The following is a 20,759-nucleotide window of genomic DNA, read 5'->3' as shown; positions in this document are numbered from 1 at the left end:
AGGAGAGGGGATCGGTACCTGGTAATAGCAGTTGTTTTTGATAGGTGAGTTTCTCTACTCAATCTAGTATACTAATGTGGCCACCTAGTGGTTGGAAAGTGAAAATGCTTGCTAGTAAATCAAGTAATATTCAAGGAAACTATTATTATTATTATTACACTTTATTTATGAAGCGCCAACATATTCCGCAGCACTGTCCATGGGTACAATTCATTTAAATAAAACAATGATATAAAACTTGTAAGAGACAAAGACAGAATTTACAAACACATACAGGAGGAATTGAGGACCCTATTCCCATGGGAATTTACAATCTAGAAGGGTAGGAGGTTGAGAAACAGGAGATGAAGACTGAAAGATTGAGAAAGATGTTAATGAATAGTTAGATGAGGGAAATGTTGTTAGGTAAGTGAAATTAATTAATTACTGAGTTGGGTGGTAGGCTTCTCTGAACAGAAAAGTCTTTAGGGAGCACTTAAAGGAAGAAAGATTAGGGCAAAGCCTGACAGCACGAGGGAAAGTGTTCCAGAGGGTAGGTGCTGCACAACAGAAGTCCTGCAGTCTAGCATGAGAGGAGGTGATAGTCGCGGATGCAAGGAGCAGGTCATTGTTGGATCTTAGTGGACGGGCTGGAGTATACTTGTGTATTAGAGAGGATAGGTAGAGGGGAGCGGCATTGGTGAGAGCTTTGTATGTAAGGGTGAGAATTTTGAATGTAATTCTGCTGTGAATGGGGAGCCAATGAAGGGACTCGCAGAGAGGGGCAGCAGATACAGAGTGACGGGAAAGGTGGATTAGCCTGGCAGAGGCATTTAGGATGGATTGAAGGGGGGAGATGCGGGATAGAGGAAGGCCAGTAAGTAGGTTATTGCAGTAGTAAATTCGGGAAATAACAAGGGAGTGGATTATTTGCTTTATGGTGTTAGCGCTCAGAAAAGGGCGAATCTTTGAAATATTGCGTAGATTGTTGCGGCAGGATGTAGAAAGCAGTTGGATGTGGGGGGCGAAGGATAGATTTGAGTCAAGTGTAACTCCGAGGCAGCAGACTTGGGGTGATGGGGAAAGGGTGATGCCGTCAACAGGGAGAGAGAAATCAGGTTGCAGATATAATTTAAAAATCAAAGTGGCAGATAAAAGTAATTTAATATTGTTTGGTACTTAAACAATATAAACCAGAAATATATTCCCCTATTCTACTTATTTCTGTTAAAGTGTAAACAGGTTTTATCCAGCATAAACTAGAAGTATACTCTGGCTCTTTGAATATATAGTAATCTGGGCTCCTGCACGCGGCTTCGGCTGCTAGCCACAGTGCAGGGACATGTTATTGAGGAACATTTAAAAGCCATTAAGAGGGAGTATATATATATATATATATATATATATATATATATATATATATATATATATATATATATATATATATATATGGAAAAAGCAAGATAGCGTCAGCACTTCTTCATATAAAATTTCACTTTATTGAGGTTTCAGACAAAGATAAAAACAGCGACGTTTCGAGTCAACACAGACCCTTAGTCATGCAATGGATTATGGGAAAAATCACCTTCTTTTATAGCACCTGTGTATCAATTAACTTGATTTGCCTACATATAATCAAAATGCCATTTTGGAATTTTTGACCCCTAACAGGTCAGAATGATTAGTGAATAATCTTTGTATCTAACTTACAATTTTTCTTATGATGCAAGGTTTATGTTTGGTGATTTTAACCCAAGACTATGTTACAACATATGTGATACAACCCACATTGTTAAAAACATATCATACAAAGTTACAAAACTATTTTACACTAATACTTATAAAAACAAATGAAGATCATAGTCTTTGTTTAGACCATTCGGACTGAGTGTTTTTAGATGCTGTATCCACCATACCTCTCTTTTCTTTAACAGTAACTCTCTGTTACCCCCTCTCCTTTGTTTTGGTATGTGGTCAATTATTTGGAATCGTAGCTGGCTAACTGTATGTCCAGTATTGATAAATTGTGATGACACAGGTAGTGTCATGTCCTTACATCTGATGGAAGATTTATGGGCACTTATCCTATCCTTGATAGGGTTAATGGCACTAACCAGTGCGAGATGCCAGTCCCGGCAGAGACATTAGTCATTAATATTTCAAAATATGAACTCACTAAAGATGAACTAAGTGTCCTTAATAAAGGGCTATCCTTTTGTCCAACTGTACACGCTAATCAATTTACCATAGAGAAAGATCTATATCGTTTTTTTTTAGAAATTTAAGGCTGAAAGCATACTTTGGTAATATTGTAGACACTGATAAAGTATTTAGCAACACAGTAAATGAGAGGGACACATTTGACACTAGACCATTAGGAGAGGGGGTAACAGAGAGTTACTGTTAAAGAAAAGAGAGGTATGGTGGATACAGCATCTAAAAACACTCAGTCCGAATGGTCTAAACAAAGACTATGATCTTCATTTGTTTTTATAAGTATTAGTGTAAAATAGTTTTGTAACTTTGTATGATATGTTTTTAACAATGTGGGTTGTATCACATATGTTGTAACATAGTCTTGGGTTAAAATCACCAAACATAAACCTTGCATCATAAGAAAAATTGTAAGTTAGATACAAAGATTATTCACTAATCATTCTGACCTGTTAGGGGTCAAAAATTCCAAAATGGCATTTTGATTATATGTAGGCAAATCAAGTTAATTGATACACAGGTGCTATAAAAGAAGGTGATTTTTCCCATAATCCATTGCATGACTAAGGGTCTGTGTTGACTCGAAACGTCGCTGTTTTTATCTTTGTCTGAAACCTCAATAAAGTGAAATTTTATATGAAGAAGTGCTGACGCTATCTTGCTTTTTCCATATCTATAAATGTGGGCTGGCAGACCCCACTCAGTGATCGTGCACTGCTGTAATCTGAAAAAAGGTTGCTGAAAAAATGCTGAAAAATAGCATTAAGAAAGGTGCTGGACTTACCTGTTAAAGTTGTATTTGTATATATATATATATATATATATATATATATATATATATATATAATTTATTTATATATAGTGGATATAAAAAGTTTTAAAATGTCAGGTTTCTGTGATGTAAACGAATGAGACAAAGATAAATCATTTTAGAACTTTTTCCACCTTTGATGTGACCTATAAACTGTACAACTCAATTGAAAAACAAACTGAAATCTTTTAGGTAAAGGGAAATAAAAATAAAAAAATAAAATAATATGGTTGCATAAGTGTGAACACCCTTAAACTAATACTTTGAAGCACCTTTTGATTTTATTACAGCACTCAGTCTTTTTGGGTATGATTTTTTTCAGCATGACACATCTTGACTTGGCAAGATTTGCCCACTCTTCTTTGCAAAAACACTCTAAACCTGTCAGAATGCGAGGGCATCTCCTGTGCACAGCCCTTCTCAGATCACCCCACAGATTTTGAATTGGATTCAGGTCTGGGCTCTGGCTGGGCCATCCCAAAACTTTAAAGGGACAGTCTACACCAGAATTTTTATTGTTTTAAAAGATAGATAATCCCTTTTTCTTCTGTTATGTGTGATCAGTCCACGGGTCATCATTACTTCTGGGATATAACTCCTCCCCAACAGGAAATGCAAGAGGATTCACCCAGCAGAGCTGCATATAGCTCCTCCCCTCTACGTCAGTCCCAGTCATTCTCTTGCACCCAACGACTAGATAGGATGTGTGAGAGGACTATGGTGATTATACTTAGTTTTTATGACTTCAATCAAAAGTTTGTTATTTTAAAATAGCACCGGAGCGTGTTATTACTTCTCTGGCAGAGTTTGAGGAAGAATCTGACAGAGATTTTTTACTATGATTTTAACCGGAGTCGTTAAGATCATATTGCTGTTCTCGACCATCTGAGGGAGGTAAAGGCTTCAGATCAGGGGACAGCGGGCAGATGAATCTGCATTGAGGTATGTGGCAGTTTTTATTTTCTGAATGGAATTGATGAGAAAAGCCTGCCATACCGTTAAAATGACATGTATGTATACACTTCAGTATTCTGGGGATGGTATTTCACCGGAACTACTGTGTTAAAGGTCACTAATCCTTTTAATAACTATTCTCATGTTAAACGTTTTTGCTGGAATGTAGAATCGTTTACATTGCTGAGGTACTGTGTGAATAAATATTTGGGCATTATTTTCCACTTGGCAGTTTTTTGCTTTAATTGTGACAGTTTCGTTTCTCTTCACTGCTGTGTGGGAGAGGGAGGGGCCGTTTTTGGCGCTCTTTGCTACGCATCAAAAAATTCCAGTCAGCTACTTTTATATTTCCTGCATGATCCGGTTCATCTCTGACAGATCTCAGGGGTCTTCAAACTTCTTTGAAGGGAGGTAAATTCTCTCAGCAGAGCTGTGAGAATTCTTATAGTGACTGTGAATAAAAAACGTTGTTTTGTTTTCTTATGTACAAATTTAATTAGTGTTGTTTTTTACTAATGGGAACAAACCTTTGCTAAAAGTTGTGTTGTTTTAAAGTTTGTTGCTATAACTGTTTTTCAGTTCATTATTTCAACTGTCATTTAATCGTTAATACCTCTTTGAGGCACAGTGCGTTTTTTTGCTAAAAAAGATTATAACCAAGTTGTAAGTTTTTTTGCTAGTGTGTTAAACATGTCTGACTCAGAGGAAGATATCTGTGTCATTTGTTCCAATGCCAAGGTGGAGCCCAATAGAAATTTATGTACTAACTGTATTGATGCTACTTTAAATAAAAGTCAATCTGTACAATGTGAACAAATTTCACCAAACAGCGAGGGGAGAGTTATGCCGACTAACTCGCCTCACGCGACAGTACCTGCATCTCCCGCCCGGGAGGTGCGTGATATTTTGGCGCCTAGTACATCTGGGCGGCCATTACAGATAACATTACAAGATATGGCTACTGTTATGACTGAAGTTTTGTCTAAATTACCAGAACTAAGAGGCAAGCGTGATCACTCTGGGGTGAGAACAGAGTGCGCTGACAATGCTAGGGCCATGTCTGATACTGCGTCACAGCTCGCAGAGCATGAGGACGGAGAGCTTCATTCTGTGGGTGACGGTTCTGATCCAAACAGATTGGACTCAGATATTTCAAATTTTAAATTTAAATTGGAGAACCTCCGTGTACTACTAGGGGAGGTCTTAGCAGCTCTCAACGATTGTAACACCGTTGCAATACCAGAGAAACTGTGTAGGTTGGATAAATACTTTGCGGTACCGGCGAGTACTGACGTTTTTCCTATACCTAAGAGACTAACTGAAATTGTTACTAAGGAGTGGGATAGACCCGGTGTGCCGTTCTCACCCCCTCCAATATTTAGAAAGATGTTTCCAATAGACGCCACCACTCGGGACTTATGGCAAACGGTTCCCAAGGTGGAGGGAGCAGTTTCTACTTTAGCTAAGCGTACCACTATCCCGGTGGAGGATAGCTGTGCTTTCTCAGATCCAATGGATAAAAAATTAGAGGGTTACCTTAAGAAAATGTTTGTTCAACAAGGTTTTATATTACAACCCCTTGCATGTATCGCGCCGATTACGGCTGCGGCAGCATTTTGGATTGAGTCGCTTGAAGAGAACCTTAGTTCCTCTACGCTAGACGACATTACGGACAGGCTTAGAGTCCTTAAACTAGCTAATTCTTTCATTTCGGAGGCCGTAGTACATTTAACCAAACTTACGGCTAAGAACTCAGGATTCGCCATACAGGCACGCAGGGCACTGTGGCTAAAATCCTGGTCAGCTGATGTTACTTCTAAGTCCAAATTACTTAATATACCTTTCAAGGGGCAGTCCTTATTCGGGCCCGGTTTGAAAGAAATTATCGCTGACATTACGGGAGGTAAGGGCCACGCCCTACCTCAAGACAAGGCCAAAGCTAAGGCTAGACAGTCTAATTTTCGTCCCTTTCGGAATTTCAAGACAGGAGCAGCATCAACCTCCACTGCACCAAAACAGGAAGGAGCTGTTGCTCGTTACAGGCAAGGCTGGAAGCCTAACCAGTCCTGGAACAAAAGCAAGCAGGCCAGGAAACCTGCTGCTGCCCCAAAGACAGCATGAACCGAGAGCCCCCGATCCGGGACCGGATCCAGTAGGGGGCAGACTCTCTCTCTTCGCCCAGGCCTGGGCAAGAGATGTTCAGGATCCCTGGGCACTAGAGATCATATCTCAGGGATACCTTCTAGACTTCAAATTATCTCCCCCAAGAGGGAGATTTCATCTGTCAAGGTTGTCAACAAACCAGATAAAGAAAGAAGCGTTTCTACGCTGCGTACAAGATCTGTTAACAATGGGAGTGATCCATCCGGTTCCGTGGTCGGAACAAGGACAAGGGTTCTACTCAAACCTGTTTGTGGTTCCCAAAAAAGAGGGAACTTTCAGGCCAATCTTAGATTTAAAGACTCTAAACAAATTCCTAAGAGTTCCATCGTTCAAAATGGAAACTATTCGGACAATCTTACCCATGATCCAAGAGGGTCAGTACATGACCACAGTGGATTTAAAGGATGCTTACCTTCACATACCGATCCACAAAGATCATCACCGGTATCTAAGGTTTGCCTTCTTAGACAGGCACTACCAGTTTGTAGCTCTTCCATTCGGATTGGCTACGGCTCCAAGAATCTTCACAAAGGTTCTGGGTGCCCTTCTAGCGGTACTAAGACCGCGAGGGATTTCGGTAGCTCCGTACCTAGACGACATTCTAATACAAGCTTCAAGCTTTCAAACTGCCAAGTCTCATACAGAGTTAGTTCTGGCATTTCTAAGGTCGCATGGATGGAAAGTGAACGAAAAGAAGAGTTCTCTCTTTCCTCTCACAAGAGTTCCATTCTTGGGGACTCTTATAGATTCTGTAGAAATGAAGATTTACCTGACAATAGACAGGTTAACAAAACTTCAAAATGCATGCCGCGTCCTTCATTCCATTCAACACCCGTCAGTAGCTCAATGCATGGAGGTGATCGGCTTAATGGTAGCGGCAATGGACATAGTACCTTTTGCACGCCTACACCTCAGACCGCTGCAATTATGCATGCTAAGTCAGTGGAATGGGGATTACTCAGATTTGTCCCCTACTCTGAATCTGAATCAAGAGACCAGAAATTCTCTTCTATGGTGGCTTTATCGGCCACACCTGTCCAGGGGGATGCCATTCAGCAGGCCAGACTGGACAATTGTAACAACAGACGCCAGCCTACTAGGTTGGGGCGCTGTCTGGAATTCTCTGAAGGCTCAGGGACTATGGAATCAGGAGGAGAGTCTCCTACCAATAAACATTCTGGAATTGAGAGCAGTTCTCAATGCCCTTCTGGCTTGGCCCCAGTTAACAACTCGGGGGTTCATCAGGTTTCAGTCGGACAACATCACGACTGTAGCTTACATCAACCATCAGGGAGGGACAAGAAGCTCCCTAGCAATGATGGAAGTATCAAAGATAATTCGCTGGGCAGAGTCTCACTCTTGCCACCTGTCAGCAATCCACATCCCGGGAGTGGAGAACTGGGAGGCGGATTTCTTGAGTCGCCAGACTTTTCATCCGGGGGAGTGGGAACTTCATCCGGAGGTCTTTGCCCAAATACTTCGACGTTGGGGCAAACCAGAGATAGATCTCATGGCGTCTCGCCAGAACGCCAAACTTCCTCGCTACGGGTCCAGATCCAGGGATCCGGGAGCAGTTCTGATAGATGCTTTGACAGCACCTTGGAACTTCAGGATGGCTTATGTGTTTCCACCCTTCCCGCTGCTTCCTCGATTGATTGCCAAAATCAAACAGGAGAGAGCATCAGTAATTCTAATAGCACCTGCTTGGCCACGCAGGACTTGGTATGCAGATCTAGTGGACATGTCATCCTGTCCGCCTTGGTCTCTACCTCTAAGACAGGACCTTCTGATACAGGGTCCATTCAAACATCAAAATCTAACTTCTCTGAAGCTGACTGCTTGGAAATTGAACGCTTGATTTTATCAAAACGTGGTTTTTCTGAGTCGGTTATTGATACCCTGATTCAGGCTAGGAAGCCTGTTACCAGAAGGATTTACCATAAAATATGGCGGAAATACCTATACTGGTGCGAATCCAAAGGTTACTCCTGGAGTAAGGTTAGGATCGCTAGGATATTGTCTTTTCTACAAGAAGGTTTAGAAAAGGGTTTATCAGCTAGTTCATTAAAGGGACAGATTTCAGCTCTGTCCATCTTGTTACACAGACGTCTGTCAGAAAATCCAGACGTCCAGTCCTTTTGTCAGGCTTTAGCTAGGATCAAGCCTGTGTTTAAAGCTGTTGCTCCACCATGGAGTTTAAACTTAGTTCTTAACGTTTTACAGGGTGTTCCGTTTGAACCCCTTCATTCCATTGATATAAAATTGTTATCTTGGAAAGTTCTGTTTTTAATGGCTATTTCCTCGGCTCGAAGAGTCTCTGAGTTATCAGCCTTACATTGTGATTCCCCTTATCTGATTTTTCACTCAGACAAGGTAGTTCTGCGTACTAAACCTGGGTTCTTACCTAAGGTAGTCACTAACAGGAACATCAATCAAGAGATTGTTGTCCCATCCTTGTGTCCAAATCCTTCCTCAAAGAAGGAACGTCTTTTACACAATCTGGATGTAGTTCGTGCCCTCAAGTTCTACTTGCAGGCAACTAAAGATTTTCGCCAAACTTCTTCCTTGTTTGTCGTTTACTCTGGACAGAGGAGAGGTCAAAAAGCTTCTGCTACCTCTCTCTCTTTTTGGCTTCGTAGCATAATACGTTTAGCCTATGAGACTGCTGGACAGCAGCCTCCTGAAAGAATTACAGCTCACTCCACTAGAGCTGTGGCTTCCACTTGGGCCTTTAAGAATGAGGCCTCTGTTGAACAGATTTGCAAGGCTGCAACTTGGTCTTCGCTTCATACTTTTTCCAAATTTTACAAATTTGACACTTTTGCTTCTTCGGAGGCTATTTTTGGGAGAAAGGTTCTTCAGGCAGTGGTTCCTTCTGTATAATGAGCCTGCCTATCCCTCCCGTCATCCGTGTACTTTTGCTTTGGTATTGGTATCCCAGAAGTAATGATGACCCGTGGACTGATCACACATAACAGAAGAAAACATAATTTATGCTTACCTGATAAATTCCTTTCTTCTGTTGTGTGATCAGTCCACGGCCCGCCCTGTTTTAAGGCAGGTAAATATCTTTTAAATTATACTCCAGTCACCACTTCACCCTTGGTTACTCCTTTCTCGTTGATTCTTGGTCGAATGACTGGGACTGACGTAGAGGGGAGGAGCTATATGCAGCTCTGCTGGGTGAATCCTCTTGCATTTCCTGTTGGGGAGGAGTTATATCCCAGAAGTAATGATGACCCGTGGACTGATCACACAACAGAAGAAAGGAATTTATCAGGTAAGCATAAATTATGTTATTACCCATTTCTCAGTTTTGCATAACCAACACAGTTATAATAATATACTTTTAACCTCTGTGATTATCTTGTATCTAAGCCTCTGCAAACTGCCCCTTTTTCTTTTGACAGACTTGCAGTCTAGCCAATCAGTGCCTGCTCCCAGATTACTTAACGTGCACGAGCACAGTGTTATCTATATGAAATATGTGAACTAACACCCTCTAGTGGTGAAAAACTGTTAAAATGCAATCTGAAAGAGGTGGGCTCCAAGGTCTAAGAAATTAGCATATGAACCTCCTAGGTTAAGCTTTCAACTAAGAATACCAAGAGAACAAAGCAAAATTGGTGATAAAAGTAAATTGGAAAATTGTTTAAAATGACATGCTCTATCTGAATCATGAAAGTTTATTTTGGCCTAGACTGTCCCTTTAATCTTCTTCTGGTGAAGCCATTCCTTTGTTAATTTGGATGTATGCTTTGGGTCGTTGTCATGCTGAAAGATGAAGTTCCTCTTCATGTTCAGCTTTCTAGCAGAAGCCTGAAGGTTTTGTGCCAATATTTTCTGGTATTTGGAACTGTTCATTATTCACTCTACCTTGACTAAGGCCCCAGTTCCAGCTGAAGAAAAACAGCCCCAAAACATGATGCTGACACCACCATGCTTCACTGTGGGTATGGTGTTCTTTTGGTGATATGCAGTGTTGTTTTTGCGCCAAACATATCTTTTGGAATTATGGCCAAAAAGTTAAACTTTGGTTTCATCAGACCAGAACACCTTTTGCAACATGCTTTTGGGAAACTTCAGATGTGTTTTTGCAAAATTTCGCCGGGCTTCGATAATTTTTTTTTTTGTAAGAAAAGGTTTCCGTCTTGCCACTCTACCCCATAGCCCAGACATTTGAAGAATACGGGCGATTGTTGTCACATGTACCACACAGCCAGTACTTGCCAGATATTCCTGCAGCTCCTTTAATGTTGCTGTAGGCCTCTTGGCAGCCTCCCAGACCAGTTTTCTTCTCGTCTTTTCATCAATTTTGGAGGGACATCCAGTTCTTGGTAATGTCACTGTTGCACCATATTTTCTTCACTTGATGATGACTGTCTTCACTGTGTTCCATGGTATATCTAATGCCTTGGAAATTCTTTTGTACCCTTCTCCTGACTGATACCTTTTAACAATGAGATCCCTCTGATGCTTTAGAAGCTCTCTGCAGACCATGACTTTTGCTGTAGGATGCGACTAACAAAATGTCAGGAAAGACCTACTAGAACAGCTGAACTTTATTTGGGGTTAATCAGAGGCACTTTAAATGATGACAGGTGTGTACTGACTCATATTTAACATGATTTTGAGTGTGATTGCTTAATTCTTTTTTCTTTTTTTCTTTTTTCTTTTTTTTTTTTTTTTTTTTTTTTTTAAATAAACTTTTTATTTAGAGCCAACATAGTATAAAGATGTACAACATATGTAATAGGTCGCCACGCAGGGCAAAAGAGATTTCAATACTTGTCTTCAGGTCAATTTCAATTAAACAGGCTAACTTTCTTTTACAAGATATACCAAATCCACGGGTTTCATCCTTTACTTGTGGGATATATTCCTCCTGCTAACAGGAAGTGGCAAAGAGCACCACAGCAGAGCTGCTATATAGCTCCTCCCTTAACTCCTCCCCCCAGTCGTTCTCTTTGCCTATACTAGTAATAGGAAGGGTAAAGTTAAGAGGTGATAAAATAAAAGTTTTAGTTTCTTCAATCAAGAGTTTTTTATTTTAAAATGGTACCGATGAGTACTATTTTTCCTCAGGCAGGACATAGAAGAAGAATTCTGCCTTGAGTCTGATGATCTCAGCGGTTGTAAGTGAGATCCTTGTTTGCTTCCCACAAGATGACTGAGGAGTACAGAGAAAGCTTCAGTTTGGGGAAAGTTTCTGCTACATGCAGCTTTGAGGTATGTGCAGTCATGTATATTCTGAAGAGACCTGGCAGATTCAGAATTGGCTGACATATTTTATATCTTGTAAGAGGGGTAAGCAGTAGTCCGGGTAGGGTGGTACTGGACCCCTATGTTGAATGACCTTTGTGAGAACTGCAAGGGACACTTTAGTGCTTGGTTAGACACTGAGACAGCCTGGAGTACGCTATTTTTTATTGAAATAAGGCTTATCAGGGCTGATGCGTTTATATTTTGGGGTTCCACATGGCACTTAATATATTAGGCATTGCTTATTCACAGACCGCTTCCCATGCGGCTGGTGGTGTTTATTTTCCATCCTACATGATGGGCGGGGCCTAATTTTCACGCATCAGTGCGCAGTTAGAGCCGGAGAGTACAGCCATTACTCCGGTTGTGAGGCTGCATTGTGAAGCAAGTCCGGATTGTTTATACTGATTGGGGCAGGTAGGCGCCACAGCAGAGCTGTGGCAAAGTGCAGAGACAGTTTAAACATTTTCTTTTCATTGTAACGCTTCTTTGTGGGCCTCACCGTATTTTTAAGGGTCAAAGTCCTTTTCTTACTAGGGTTGCAATATTCAACTGCACATTACGTTCTTTCCCTATCAAAATTTTCAATTTTCCTTAACGTTTTATCACTTTTGGGAACTCTGTGTACACTTTTTTTCCTTAAAGGTACAGTAATGGTTTTTTACTAAATTGTTTTTCTCACATAATAAAGATTAACGACTTATGCTGTTATTACTAGTCTGTTCAACATGTCTGACAATGAAGAAAGTCAGTGTTCTATGTGTTTAGAAGCCATTGTGGAACCCCCTCTTACATTGTGTCCTTGTACTGAAAGGGCCCTACACTGTAAAGATCCTATTTTAGGTAATGATAGTGTGCCTAAGGATTATTCTCAGTCTGAAGAGAACCAGGATATGCCACCTAATTCTCCTCAAGTGTCTCAACCTTTAACGCCCGCACAAGCGACGCCAAGTACCTCTAGTGCTTCTACTTCTTTTACTTTGCAAGATATGGCTGCAGTTATGTCTACTACCCTTACAGAGGTATTATCCAAACTGCCAGGTTTGCAGGGTAAACGCCATAGGTCAGATATTAATGTTAATACTGAACCCTCTGATGCCTTAGTGGCTATTTCCGATGCACCCTCACAATGTTCTGATTTGGGGGTTAGGGATTTTATGTCTGAGGGAGAAGGTTTATTACCTCAGACAGATTCGGACGTCATGTCCTTTAAATTCAAATTAGAACACCTCCGCTTATTGCTCAGGGAGGTTCTGGCGACTCTGGATGATTGTGACCCTATCACAATTCCCCCAGAAAAATTGTGTAAAATGGACAAATATTTGGAGGTACCTACTTACACGGATGTTTTTCCGGTTCCTAAGAGAATTTCGGAAATTGTTAAGAAGGAATGGGATAGACCAGGTATACCGTTTTCTCCCCCTCCTAATTTTAAGAAAATGTTTCCCATATCTGACACCATACGGGACTCCTGGCAATCGGTTCCCAAGGTGGAGGGAGCTATATCTAAAATTAGAGGGTCTTCTAAAAAAACTATTTGTTCACCAAGGTTTTCTCTTACAGCCTATAGCCTGCATGGTTCCAGTAACTACTGCAGCTGCCTTTTGGTTTGACGCCCTGGAAGAGTCTCTGAAGGTTGAGACAACTTTAGAGGACATTTTAGACAGAATTAAGGCTCTTAAACTAGCAAATTATTTTATGACTGATGTTGCTTTTCAACTTGCAAAATTAGCAGAGAAAAACGCAGGCTTTGCCATTGTAGCGTGTAGAGCGTTATGGCTAAAGTCATGGTCGGCTGACGTATCGTCTAAATCTAAACTTTTATCTATTCCCTTCAAAGGTAAGACCCTATTCGGGCCTGAGCTGAAGGAAATAATCTCTGACATTACTGGAGGTAAGGGTCACACCCTACCTCAGGTCAAGCCCCTCAAGATGAGGAGTAAACAAAATAATATTCGTTCCTTTCGAAACTTTAAAGGAACATCCTCTGCTTCCTCTTCCTCCACTAAGCAGGAAGGGAACTTTGCTCAATCCAAGGCGGTCTGGAGACCTAACCAGGCCTGGAATAAGGGTAAACAACTCTAAAAGCCCGCTGCTGCTACCAAGACAGCATGAAGGGGCAGCCCCCGATCCGGGACCGGATCTAGTAGGGGGCAGACTCTCTTTCTTTGCTCAGGCTTGGGCAAGGGATGTACAGGATCCCTGGGCATTGGAAATTGTGACCCAGGGGTACCAACTGGAATTCAAAGATTTTCCCCCAAGGGGAAGATTTCATCTTTAACGTTTGTCTGTAGACCAGACAAAAAGAGAGGCGTTCTTACACAATGGGGGTAATTTGCCCAGTTCCAAATCTGGAACAGGGGCAGGGGTTCTATTCAAACCTATTTGTGGTTCCCAAAAAAGAGGGAACATTCAGACCGATTTTAGATCTCAAATGTCTAAACAAGTTTCTCAGAGTCCCATCGTTCAAGATGGAGACTATTCGTACAATTTTGCCAATGATCCAGGAGGGTCAATACATGACCACGGTGGACCTGAATGATGCGTACCTTCACATTCCTATCCACAAGGATCATCATAAGTTCCTGCGATTTGCATTTCAGGACAAACATTACCAGTTTGTGGCCCTTCCCTTCGGGTTGGCCACGGCTCCCAGGATCTTCACAAAGGTTCTAGGGTCTCTTCTAGCGGTTCTCAGGCCGCCAGGCATAGCGGTGGCGCCCTATCTGTACGATATCTTGAGCCAGGCTTCAACCTATCATCTGTCCAAATCTCACACGGTCATCGTGTTGTCATTTCTAAGAACTTACGTTTGGAAAGTGAATGTTGAAAAAGTTAACTAGTTCCACAGACAAGAGTTCCATTCCTGGGAACTCTGATAGACTCGGTAAACATGAAAATAGTTCTGAAAGAAGTCAGAAAATCAAAGATTCTAAATACTTGCCGAGCTCTGCAGTCCATTCATCGGCCATCAGTGGCTCAGTGTATGGAAGTCATCGGACTAATGGTAGCAGCAATGGATATCATCCCGTTTGCTCGCTTTCATCTCAGACCACTACAACTGTGCATGCTCAGTCAGTGGAATGGGGATTATGCGAATTTATCTCCTCAGATAAATCTGGACCAAGAGACCAGAGACTTTCTTCGGTGGTGGTTGTCACAGGACAATCTGTCCCAAGGGATGTGCTTCCGCAGGCCATCTTGGGTAATAGTAACGACGGACGCCAGTCTCCTGGGCTGGGGTGCAGTCTGGAATTCCCTGAAGGCTCAGAGTTTGTGGACTCGGGCGGAGTCTCAATTGCAATCAATATTCTTGAACTGAGAGCGATATTCAACTCGCTGCTGGCGTGGCCTCAGTTGGCTTCGGCCAAATTCATTAGATTTCAGTCGGACAATATCACGACTCTGGCATATATCAATCATCAGGGGGGAACAAGGAGTTCTCTAGCGATGATAGAAGTTTCAAAGATAATTCGATGGGCGGAGGCTCACTCTTGCCATCTGTCTGCGATCTATATCCCAGGAGTAGAAAACTTGGAAGCGGATTTTCTAAGTCGTCAGACTTTTCATCCGGGAAAGTGGGAACTTCTGCCGGAGGCGTTTGCAACCTTGATTCATCAATGGAGCACACCGGAATTGGATCTGATGGCATCTCGACAGAATGCCAAACTTCCACGTTACGGGTCCAGGTTAAGGGATCCACAGGCTGTACTGATAGATGCTCTAGCAGTACCTTGGTCGTTCAACCTGGCTTATATGTTTCCACCTTTTCCTCTCCTTCCTCGTGTGATTGCCAGAATCAAACAGGAGAGGGCTTCAGTAATTCTAATAGCGCCTGCGTGGCCACGCAGGACCTGGTATGCAGATCTAGTGGACATGTCGTCTCTACCACCTTGGAGACTGCGATTGAGAAAGGACCTTCTCATTCAAGGTCCTTTCCAACATCCAAATCTAACTTCTCTGCAGCTGACTGCTTGGAGATTGAACGCTTGATTTTATCTAAGCAGGGTTTCTCTGAGCCGGTCATTGATACTCTGATTCAGGCTCGCAAGCCGGTTACTAGAAAAAATTACCATAAGATATGGCGTAAATATCTTTATTGGTGTAAATCCAAGGGTTACTCATGGAGTAAGATTAGGATTCCTAGGATTTTGTCTTTTCTCCAAGAAGGATTGTAGATGGGATTATCAGCTAGTTCCTTGAAGGGACAAATTTCTGCTTTGTCAATTTTGCTTCACAAGCGTCTGGCAGATGTCCCAGATGTTCAGGCTTTTTATCAGTCTTTAATCAGAATCAAGCCTGTGTTTAAAACAATTGCTCCGCCATGGAGCTTGAATTTAGTTCTTAATGTTCTTCAAGGGGTTCCGTTTGAACCCATGCGTTCCATAGATATTAAACTGTTATCTTGGAAAGTTTTGTTTTTAGTAGCTATTTCTTCGGCTCAAAGAGTTTCTGAGCTTTCTGCATTACAATGTGATTCCCCTTATCTTATATTCCATTCTGATAAGGTGGTTTTGCGTACTAAACCTGGATTCCTTCCTAAGGTTGTTTCACATAAGAATATTAATCGGGAAATTGTGGTTCCTTCCTTGTGTCCTAATCCTTCCTCTAAAAAGGAACGTTTGTTACATAATTTGGATGTGGTTCGCTCTTTAAAATTTTATTTACAAGCAACCAAGGATTTCCGTCAAGCATCTTCCCTGTTAGTTGTTTATTCTGGGAAGCGTAGGGGTCAAAAAGCTATGGCTACCTCTCTTTTTGGCTGAGAAGTATCATCCGCCTGGCATATGAGACTGCTGGACAGCAGTCCCCTGAAAAGATTACGGCTCATTCCACTAGAGCTGTGGCTTCCACTTGGGCATTTAAAAATTATGCTTCTGTTGAACAGATTTGTAAGGCTGCGACTTGGTCCTCCCTTCATACTTTTTCCAAATTTTCCAAATTTGATACTTTTGCTTCTTCTGAGGCTATTTTTGGGAGAAAGGTGCTTCAAGCAGTGGTGCCTTCTGTTTAGGTTCCTCCTGTCTTGTCCCTCCCTTTCATCCGTGTCCTAAAGCTTTGGTATTGGTATCCCACAAGTAAAGGATGAAACCCGTGGACTTTCTTGTAAAAGAAAAGGAAATTTATGCTTACCTGATAAATTAATTTCTTTGACGATATACCGAGTCCACGGCCCACCCTGTCATTTCTTAGCAGGAGGAATATATCCCACAAGTAAAGGATGAAACCTGTGGACTCGGTATATCGTAAAAGAAATGAATTTATCAGGTAAGCATAAAATACAAAAAAAAATCGAGATAATATTTAAAGAATACAGTGTTGGCATTCCCCCCCCCCCAATCTTCAACACATAGAAACAAAAACTACAGGAAAAAAAAGGGAAAGAGAGGGGAAAGCCACCCCCTAATCTCCTCCTATCTCCCCTCGGCTGAAGAATTCAGCCGAATGCCCATATAAAAGTCCCCACAAATTTCGGCTACAGGGCTAACAACCTACTGCATCTAAACATCAAGGCAGGGTCAGTAGAATGTATAAAAAATAGCTTTATTGTGTGCACATTTAAAAGCAAAAAAGAGCCATAGCTCTATACACTGACAGTAAGGGGTATCAGTGCAGCACCAGCAGACATGTTTCGTGTGTCTCACACACACTTGTTCACTGCTGAATGTGAGCTTCCACTGATACTCCTATTTAAAGGAACATTACAAACAATTAAAAACAAACAAGATTAACCACTTATTGTACTTTTTCTATCTAAATACCACTATATACAGAGACAGGAGAAGCTAGATACTTATAAAGATAGCTTAGCTAGACTTAATATACTTTTTCAAGTGCAGGGCACAAAAATGCCATACCTGCAGCCACGTTGTGGAAGGAACAAATTTCACTTCCACTGTAACACAATGTACATATAGTATTAGACATAAACTTAATTGCAAATCCAATCATGTAATATATTTATTGACCTGTAGGGGGTGCCACATCCAATATGTTGGAAAAACAAAACGACTTGTTAAGGAGAGGGCGCAGGAACACATAAGGGACATTGAAAATCCCGATGTGTTCACCCCAGTGGCCAGACATTTCAAAATGGAGCATTCAGGCAATGCGGCTCTTATGTCCATACAGGCAATAGATCACGTGCCACCACACAAAAGGGGTGGGGACAGAATTCAAAAATTAGATTACAAAGAAGCACAGTGGATATTTCTACTCAATACCAGATGCCCACAAGGCATTAATAAAGAGAGTGATGTTAACCTCTTTATTTAATTTGATACTACAAGTTTATAATACCAATACTAATATTAAATTTACAGCAGTATATATCAGTTATCCCTATCCTGTTAAGTAAGGAATATTTTTGATTGTAGACATACAACATATTACACTCATAAGCTTGCGTGTGCAGCCATATACTAATTGAAATATTTCTCCCTTTGTCCGATTCCTATACATATATAAAAAATCTTAAATAAAAATCTTAAGTACTCATATGCTAAATGTTTAACATTATCTCATAACATCTTTTTCCAAAAGTTTTAGATATAATTCCTTTTTTCAGCTCCAGTATATTAAGTCTAGCTAAGCTATCTTTATAAGTATCTAGCTTCTCCTGTCTCTGTATATAGTGGTATTTAGATAGAAAAAGTACAATAAGTGGTTAATCTTGTTTGTTTTTAATTGTTTGTAATGTTCCTTTAAATAGGAGTATCAGTGGAAGCTCACATTCAGCAGTGAACAAGTGTGTGTGAGACACACGAAACATGTCTGCTGGTGCTGCACTGATACCCCTTACTGTCAGTGTATAGAGCTATGGCTCTTTTTTGCTTTTAAATGTGCACACAATAAAGCTATTTTTTATACATTCTACTGACCCTGCCTTGATGTTTGGATGCAGTAGGCTGTTAGCCCTGTAGCCGAAATTCGTGGGGACTTTTGTACTTATTATTACGCCCTGGACAGAGGCGTGCCGGCTGGGCTCCCTACTTCCGGATTTGAAGTCAGCAGCTGCTGCAAACAACGGATTCTACGTCACACGCTGAAGCAACGCTACTCAAGCTGCCAGACACGCTCCCTGAAGGACCGATAAGCACTGCACTTGTGTATCTTCTCGAATGCCCATATAGATGGAAAGATATCTCCTAATGCCAACAGCTGAAATTCCTCAGAGCTATGTAGTTGAAGCGTAAGCATATATTGTGTTATCGGGGATGAAAGAATAATTTGAAGCCATTTCGTGAAAAATTTAGAAGTAGCTAACCTTTGAGATATTATATTATACTGTTCAAAAATAATCTGTTTATGTATCGACTTGATAAACATTGATAAGGTAGGAGCTTTACTACTCTTCCAGTTCTTTAGGATTAGATTGCGACCTATCATAATGCAAGTGTTAATCAGATGAGACTCTTGGCTTATCAATTGTGGATATAGAAAGATTATTTCCTTTGAATGTAGTATAATTTGAGAGTCTATAGTTTTATTTAGCCAAAAGCAGACCCTCTTCCAGAATTGATTTATCTTTGGACAGTTCCATAGGCCATGAATAATATCTGCTTGTATAAAATTACATCTGGGACAGGTTATATTATCATCTTTTCTCCATTTAGCTAATCTTTGGGGGGTAATAGAAGTATTATTAAGTACTTGGATATGTGATTCTTTCCATGTATTAGAAATTGGAGCATTTCGGATCCAATTAATACTAGCTTTTAAATCTCTGACCTCAAGGTCTGGAAAATAGGGTGCCAATTTGGCCTGAAGTAGATCCAAGGAAATGTTAATATAAACAAAGAGGCAGCACTCCAAAGTATTGCAAATAAAAAGGATATTTAATCCAGAGTCAATACAAATACAAACACACACACAGAGGTAGGAGGTAAGAGGGGGCGTATCCTTACGCGTTTCGTGCCTCCAGGCACTTAGTCATAGGATATTAGCCTGTTGTGCACAGCCTGACTATATTCCAACCTGAACCAATCACATATGTGAATCAGGTCTGGAAATAATCAGGCAAGTGCAAAAGAGGCCAAGGCAATTAAAAAGTAGTATCCAAGGACTAAACAAATCCCTAGCATTCTCTCTACTTAGAAAAGAGATAACTTGGAATTTATAGTTTAATAATCAGCATTTTAAATCTTACAGATCTGTTAAATATCCTTTAAATATCATTTATATGTTTACCAGTATTCAGTAGAAACAGTTAAAAAGATTTATATACAAAAGACATGATGGAATATGATGAATATGTAAGCATTCTAGGTTGGGCTAAACTGAGACACATGATAAAGATGTATTTTTTATATTACAATTTAATTCAATCTGTAAATAAACTAATGTCCCATTCCTTGTTTAAACCCTGTGGTTCCCTAGTGCACAATGTAAAAATCCAAAATAATTCTTTCTTTGTCAGAATATTTAATTTATTGCCACCCCTGGGTGGCAGGAACACTTTATCAATGGCTTTTACATTAATATTGGGAACATTAGTAAAGTGGTACCAATTAAAGTGGTTTGCAACACTAGATGTCTTTACATAATTTTTAATATCTCTTTTGTGTTTCCCCACTCGTTTTCTCAGGGTACGTGAGGTCTGGCCCACATATTGAACCCCACAAAAGTTGCACTGCAACAAATAAATGACAAAGGTTGAGGAGCAATTAATATGATAATTGATTCTATAACTCAAACCAGTTATAAAACTACTAAAGCTGTCACCACCAGAGACAACTTCACATGTGCCACAATTTGGTGACAAACAGCAGAAGGTACCTTTGCGGTCCAACCAATTCTTCTTCTTCCTGTCAGAGTGAGTAGACACCATACTTGGCGCCAGCATATTTCCCAATGTGGGCGCTTTCTTAGAAACAAATTTTATGCAATTCAGATATGGTTTTAGTATCTCATCACCCTCCAGGAGAGTAAGGTTCCTCTTTAGAATTTTACAAATTTCATGAAATTGTGAGGAATACTGTGTTGAAAAAACTATTGAATCTGAGAAACCATCTTTCTTTTTATTTATATTTCTCTTGTTTCTTCGTACACAGTCCTCTCTTATCTCCGAAAGACTTTTTTCTAGAGAATTCAAATTATAGCCTCTTGCCTGTAGTCTATATTTGAGCTCAACAGCCTGTTTTTCAAATGATACATCCCTTGTCGCATTCCTTCGTAAACGAAGACACTGACTCAGTCTGGGGTTCACGGGTGGCATGCATTTGAGTGAAGCCCAGTATTTAGATTTAAATTTGGTCGGTTGTGTACAAAGTGCCAGTATATTCACTGATACATATAGGAAGCCGACAGCGGGGAACACAATCTTGCATGCCACCTCGTGTCACCCCAGACATTTGATTAAGTCTATACCCAGAAA

The 20,759-nt window shown here is 40.7% G+C and overlaps 1 protein-coding gene across 2 annotated transcripts in view; it reads left to right on the top strand.

Annotated features, from left to right (window-relative positions):
* Positions 1-20,759, top strand: part of RAD52 (RAD52 homolog, DNA repair protein) — a 362,327-nt gene that overhangs the window by 123,957 nt on the left and 217,611 nt on the right. The gene's annotated exons all lie outside the window — the stretch shown is intronic.

This window comes from Bombina bombina, chromosome 6 (genome assembly GCF_027579735.1).
Source record: "Bombina bombina isolate aBomBom1 chromosome 6, aBomBom1.pri, whole genome shotgun sequence".
Taxonomy (NCBI): Eukaryota; Metazoa; Chordata; class Amphibia; order Anura; family Bombinatoridae; genus Bombina; species Bombina bombina.
The sequence above is the reverse complement of the archived record's forward strand: the minus strand, read 5'-3'. Positions and strand labels throughout refer to the sequence as shown.